The sequence below is a fragment of the Octodon degus genome, unplaced genomic scaffold (assembly GCF_000260255.1).
Source record: "Octodon degus isolate 3935 unplaced genomic scaffold, OctDeg1.0 scaffold00049, whole genome shotgun sequence".
NCBI classification, from domain to species: Eukaryota; Metazoa; Chordata; class Mammalia; order Rodentia; family Octodontidae; genus Octodon; species Octodon degus.
Genome location: NW_004524625.1, coordinates 13,426,858 through 13,433,914, shown reverse-complemented (window position 1 = coordinate 13,433,914; position 7,057 = coordinate 13,426,858). Strand labels below are relative to the sequence as shown.

At 46.1% G+C, this 7,057-nt stretch overlaps 1 pseudogene; it reads right to left on the bottom strand.

Moving 5' to 3' along the window:
* Positions 1 to 2,045: 2,045 nt before the first annotated feature.
* Positions 2,046 to 5,666, bottom strand: LOC101583779 (annotated as a pseudogene).
* Positions 5,667 to 7,057: the final 1,391 nt, after the last annotated feature.

Genomic DNA, 7,057 nt, shown 5'->3' with positions numbered 1-7,057 from the left:
TTTTTTTTGTATTTTAGGGAAGGGTTTACAGGGTGTTCAGGTTCTCACTACTAGATTGGACTTGTAGTGATCCGCCTGTTTACAGCCTCCCAAGAGCTGGGGTTACAGGCGCACGCCACCTCGCCCAGTCTCAACTGCCATCTCAGCACACCCCGGGGGCCTGGCTGGCAGTGCAGGCCCAGGGAGCTATTTGCCTGCGCTTGAGCTATTTGCCTGCACTTGTCTATCGTTTCTAATGTTGTATCAATTATTATTATGGACTGAGACCGCCACAAACTGTGAGCTAAATAAACTTTTCCTTCCTTAATTTGGGGCGCTGGGTATTTTGTCCCAGCAATGAGAGAAGAGTAACCAAGGCACTATTTTTCAAACATATATGCTTCTGCTTAGTACAATGAACTACAAATGCTTCACAGAATTTCCAACTGCACTCATGACATTTTTTACTTGTTATGCATTTTCTCAAGCTGCCAAAATAAAAATCCATCTGCACTTATACAATGATGATTTAAGGAATTGTTTCATGTTAAAAACAAAAAAGGAGGCAATATTCTTATTTTTAAACATGATGTGAAGCTTTGCCATTGGTCTGCATCCCCGAGAGCCACCCCGAGAGAGAGCTTGAAAACTGCACCCAGCTCCAGGAACCTCCATCTGGCGTGGAGCCCGGGAACCTGCATGTTCTACGCTCATCTGGAATGTGCGCCCTCAGCACAGGTCAACCCGCCCAGGCCATAGCTGAGGGAATTCAAGCTCCAGAGTGTGAGGCGGTGGGACCAAGGTCACAACCATGCGACCAACGGAACCCCGGCCACCCCTCTTTTCCCTCTCAGGCCCAGAGGCCAGGCCAGCTACCACTGTCCTGGGAAGGGCTTGCTGTAAAGACCCCAGCACCCTCTGCACGTCAGCTTCCTGATGCTCGGTCTCTTCTTGGCGATCAGTTGACACCACCAATTCTCTTGAGACCCGGATGCCAGTTCCTATGCTCTGCTCTGCAGTGAAGTCTACTCATCACTGTGATGGTATTAAAAAGTGAGACCTGGCGGCTATGACCAGGCCAAAGGGCAGAGCATTTATGGAAGGGAATTTCCTGTATGAAACAGAGCTTCACCCTTCTGCCGTGTGAGCGCAAGATGAAGTGTGGCATCTGTGATTTGGCACGAGGGCTCCCCCGGGCACCAACTCTGCTACTGCTCGTCTTAGACGTCCCAGCATCTGGAACTGTCAGAAATAGTTGTTGTTGGTATGCTGCCCAGTTTCTGGTATAACAACCTGAATGATCTAAGACACCAATTCTGCCTCAAAAGTATTTTTCCGGTTCATTCTAACCTAACTGATCACATTTATGGCTTTGAATCTCCTTTGCCACTTAATATATACTTGCTCTTACACTGCTCTGTGTATTGACAGCTAAATTGGGTCACATATAAAATCTGGTGCAGGGCTGTGCATCAGTTCTTTGCTCCAAGGATGAATCCAGTTTGTGCCAAATACACATGGCAGAACTGAGTTTTTTTAAAAATGTATTTGGTGTAATACATACACAATACTACGCAGCTCGGACTCATAGCGATCCTCCTGTTCTCAGCCTTCCCAACGCTGGGATTACAGGCATGCACCACCACACCCTGTCTTGGTTGCCGGCTCAGCGTGCCCAGGGCAGGGCCAGTGCGGCCTGTGGTGCTGGGGATATAACGCTGGTCCCTCCCAGCACTTGCCTAAGCAGGCACCTAGACTGCGGAACTATCTCACCAGCCCTAAAATGTTTAATGTGTATTTGATTCCCTTAAGTCTTTTGTTTGTGGATAGCCACTTCCTGGACGCTGCTGTCTGGCCCGAAAGATGCTATATAGACAAAAATGCAACATGCAAAACGCAACTTCTCTCAAGAAGTTTAGAGTTCTGCTAATTTGTTTTGAATTTCTTTCTTTTTTTTTTTTGCATAACAAGTTTATTTTTTTAAAGACATATAGACAAACATACCTTTATGCAGATTTTAACATCTGTCCTAGATGTGCTATTTTCAGTCTCTAAATGTTTTTAGTTCAGTAATCACCATCTTCATCTGAGTCCATTACTTTTCTTCTATTGAATTTAGCTGTTGTTTTCCGTTTGTTGGCTTACTTTTTCAAGGGTTTCTACTGAGCCTGCTCTGAGACCTTCCTGCCCAGCTGTCCATGTCTTGCCATCTGTATGAGGCAATTCTCTACTGCTTTTGCTTTTTCAGGCTTTACAAGCGCTAGGTTCCTTACTTGGCCTGGGCCAACTGGTCCAGAACCTGAGCAGAGATTCTGCTTCTCATTTCTGCTCCCCTGCCCTTTGCCTGCTGTTGTGCTGCAGCATTTGCATCCCCGTGTGTCGCTGGAGCTCAGCCAGCCTCTGCTTCTGCAGCGCCTCCAGCTCCTCATCTACCGTGGTGCGATTCTAGCGCGGCAGCTGCCTGCTAATTTGTTGAATGTTAACATAAATCATTTTTGCTGCACCTTAATAAATGACTTAATTTTATAAGCAATTAGCAAAATTCTTTCTTCTCCTCCCCACTCCCCCAGTGCTGGGAATTGAACTTGGGACCTTGTGCTTGCCAGGCAGGTGCTTACACACAGAGCTATCTCCCCAACTCTAGCAAAGGTCTGAAGAACAGCAATCCTCAGGGGAAACCCAAATCCCTAATGAAGAACATTCACTCAATTAGGGAGCACATCCTGCAGTCTGGGATATTTCTAAACAGCGTTTCGTGTATTCCTGCATCCAACCTTTCTTTCTGGCACCCTGCTATCTCCATGTTGGAAAAAGTGGAGTCCGTGATTGCTCCAAGATCCCAGCAAACGAGATGTGAGATTTCAAATCCGGGTTTGTGTAGCAAGCCAGGCTGTATCCTTAACCACTGCTCTACAGCACTGCCCTGGGCCCCTGAGAGTCATTCTGCACCAGCCTTTCCTAAACCCCACAACTCAAGAAGTTGCTCAAGTATGATGAACGGTGACGTCACCAGGGGCAGCCAGTGTACCCAAGTGACTGGTGGATGAATTGATCAGTAAATGGGGTCAAGTATTACAAAACAGCATTAGAATTCATTGCACAAAGCTTAAAGTGCTTGAGAGCTGTGCAAAAAGCTGGGGCATGTCATTACTTTATGATGAGAAATTTGGCATCTGCACCAGCCTCCCCACCCCTGCACCCTGGAGCCACTTCCCTTCAGTGGCAGCTCCCTAGAGACCATCTAAAAGCTAAGACTTAAAAAGCTTGTTCCAAGGCCTCCTTTGCCTGACTCACTGTGTGATCTCAAGCCAGTGAGTCACCACCTTGTGACTCAGTTTTCACATCCTACATAGGGTCCAGAATTTGACTTCTGGGATCCTGCAGATGGCTTTAGAAGGAGGTGAAAGAAAGCTAGCAATAGCTGGGGCCTCTGGGGCTGTGCTTTTCTCTTTCACCCTGTCTGACATCTTTAACCACCTGGAGGTGCCTGTGGGTGGGCTGAGAACCTGGAAACTTAGTAGCCTTGCCAGTAAGCACAGTCTTCAGTTCTGAAGGTACCTGGTGGATGCTAACTGTGGCCCTTCCACCCAACGAGGTCCCTTTGGCAACACACGGTCACCTCTTGTGCAGAGAAAGAAGTCTCTGTAAGGAAACATGGACTGGCTTCAAACCCATCCTTTCTCATTTTCACTGATTAAACTAGTATAGCTTTGTGTTCTAAATCCCAGCTGCAAACCTACTGCAGTCCTCCAGGTGAACTCTTCAGTGAATGATGGGATGAGATCAGGCCCAGAAGCTTATCTGATAAGGACTGTGGACCAGATAATGGAAACAATCAGGCCCTCAAGAAACCCCAACCTCTATAATAAGAAATGTAACTTTTGTATCTGACAAGGTCTGTCAAGTACCCTCAGGATTTATCCTGAGACCCTGTACCTCAGTTTGTCAGTGTCAGCCATGTGGATAAGTCACGGCCATTGCTTGACCAATTTGCTCTCTGTGAAAGCCTGAAAGAATGTTTTCTCTCCAGGTGACTCATAGGCACACTCCACATCGTTGATCACTTTCCTCTGTGGCCCCATAATCTCCTTGATTAGAAAATTTGGCACATCACTGAGTTACAGAATGTTATAGTACAGGTTCTCCTATGTCCTGAATCCTTACTGAACTTGAAAGGCTAGGGCCAAAATGTTGGCTGTCCTTGTAGCCCTTCTTTTTCTCCAATTTTTGGTCTGAAAACTTAAGTAGTTAACCCCCCAGAAGAGAAGCTTAATGATTTTATTACCCTATAACATTTCTTTATCTTGGTCTTAACCATCTAGCAGAAAAGTATATTAATGAGGCATGAAAAGTAGAGCCATATTAATATGCTGAGCTGTAAAGGGCTCAAGTCAACAACTTCTGACATTGCCAGTCCTGCAGATAGCCCACTACTACTATGGACTACTGGACATATTGGATTATTTTGCTGAATTCACACACCTACAATATTTAAATGGCAATGGAATACCCATCTCTCACAAAACTGAACAAAAAAGGGAATACAAATGAAGGACCATTTTGTATCTGTATATACAAAGTAGTTAGGGATAGATATACAGCTACTTTCTCTTAATTCAATGAGAAGAAAGATTTGTACTAAAAGTATTTGGGCAGGATATCATGTCTGCCTCTTGTACTATGAATAACCACTATGAAGACAACAATATGCAATGTATTAATTATTGAAACTGTCCAAATACTAATCGGTTTTGAAACTGTCTCATTGGTATTTGTTTCTCAATAAAATTAATAAATAAAAAAGAAACCCCAACTTCTGCTTGCTTGTAAACACAGCTAGCTCCGCTTAGCATCTGGAGACCGCATTCCCATTTGAGCCGCTGCCAGGATGCAGCATCATAAGATGTTTGGAATGAGATTCTTCTTGCCACCAATTCACCTTACACCCCAATGTGATAAATATCAAATCCCCAACTAAGCATGACAGCCTATCCCAAGATGCAGATTTTCAAAAAAAAAAAAAAAATGCTCACGTGTCTTCAGTCTTGGCTCACATCCAGATGCAGAATACCAAAAAGATGGGGAGAAATTGAGAAATTTGGAAAGAGCTGCTACTGCTCTCACCCTAGGGGGAGGGGCTGAGGGACCACAGGGGAACAGGAGAAAGTGTTTCCTGCAGTAGGGGTACAGAGAACTAGGGCCTGAGCCACACCTGAGAAAGTCTAGGACTGGGATCTGGCTCCTGCTCCTGAGAGGTGAGGGTGACAATGTGTGGCTTGCTGTCTGGGGACAGGGACCAGAACAGGCTGGGTGAGTCTGGACTGCATGCCCAGAGGTTTTTCTACAGTGAGACATGCAGTCATTGGCATAGAAATGACCAACACCAGAAAGAGACTTAAGATGTGATTGGGTCACCTCAGATCTCGTCTGAAAGAGCCTGCTGGGGAAAGGAGGAAATTTGGCAGAAAGGCTGGAGACAGGTGTCACTCAATGCCTCAGGGGACACCAGGAGTAGTAATGTATTTGTCAGAGAACTGTGGGACAAAAACCCCAGATGGAATGTTGGAAGAACCTGGGCATAGACCCCGAAGAAGAGTTCTGCTCCAGCTCACCCAGGGAGGGTTTCTTTGGCCAAAGGCCAGATTCAAGTCAAAGATGTCTCATCCCTTACTTTTCTTGTCACCCATCGTATTGACCGTGCTGGATCTGAAATAAGAGAGAGAGGGGGGGAGAGAGAGAGAGAGACAGACAGACAGACAGACAGACAGACAGACAGATGAAGACAGAGACAAAGAGAGACAGAGAGAGAGACAGAGAGGAATAGAAAGAGATAGAAATAGAGAGAGAGAGAGAGAGAAACAAGATGGGAAGAGTGAATAGTAAGTTGCATATCTGTGGTGCTATAAGTCATTCTTTTCAAGAAACTAGAAAAGACTTTGCCTTTCTTTTTAGAAACATGTTTGTTTTCTTAATTACTAATAAACATCTTCACCTTCCTCTTGGGACCCAATCACTCCTGTCCCTACCTTCTCATCCTTCCTGTTTCAGACCTGACCAGGCGTTGGCGGCAGCAGGACTGCGACACCCCATCATTGTATGTGATAACTGCTGCTTTGCCGCATTCCCTCCTACAGGCAGAGCTCCCAGGGCAGCAGCTGCATTTCATTCCTGTGGACATTCCCTGCACCCAGCGGAGTGAGGCATATGGTCTGCATACAACTCGATCTTGCCAAATGAATGACTGAAAGAATGTATGCATGTCGACAGAAAGGACTTGGCAAGGGGGCACACACTGAGACATTCTGGAGCTTCTTGAACCTCACTAGCTGGGCTGTACCCACAGTTCCTACTTATGACTTCCATTGTGTTCCCTGGAGACCCGGGTAGCTCTTTGCTCATTTGGTTTTGCTGAGAGGAATACCAATTATAACCGAGAGACAGCGTGTCCCTGAGAAGGAGCAGAGACATTGAAGAGAACAAGCTCTGCATCAGAGTACATAAAAAATAGGCACCAAGCCACAAGTACCCAATACCCACAGAATTCTCTGTTGTACAGAAACAGTGGGGAAATTGTTCATCTACATCTCATTCTTGATGGAAATATTCTGACTAAAAAAAAATCAGTGTCAGCTTTGATTTCCTGCCTTGGGAGCAGGGTTGGTCAAAAGCACAAAGTGGGCCTGTGTAGAGCCAGAGGAACTAGGCTGGGCTAGAGGAGACCCTCACGCTCTTATTTTTGTTGACTGATGGAACTTCTAGCACTGGGTGGTCAACCTCGCCCAGCCCAGCCCAGCCTTGGCCTTGGGTTCCTCAGAGAAATCCTTCTTTTGGAAGCACAACAAGATCATAGACAGAAGAGGTAAGGTCAGAGCAGGCCCGAGGGTCAGTGGCCCAGCCCTTGGCCTGCTTCCTTGAACATGCCAAGCATAGAGCAGCCCTGGAGCTGTGGAAGTCTAAGGGCCGTGGAGTAGGCAAAAGACTGGTGGAACTCATTCTTCACTGGGTCCCCTGGAGGAGCAGACCAACTAACATAACCCGGAAAAGAAGCTTACAGCACAAATACAAAGCCAGTTGCTGT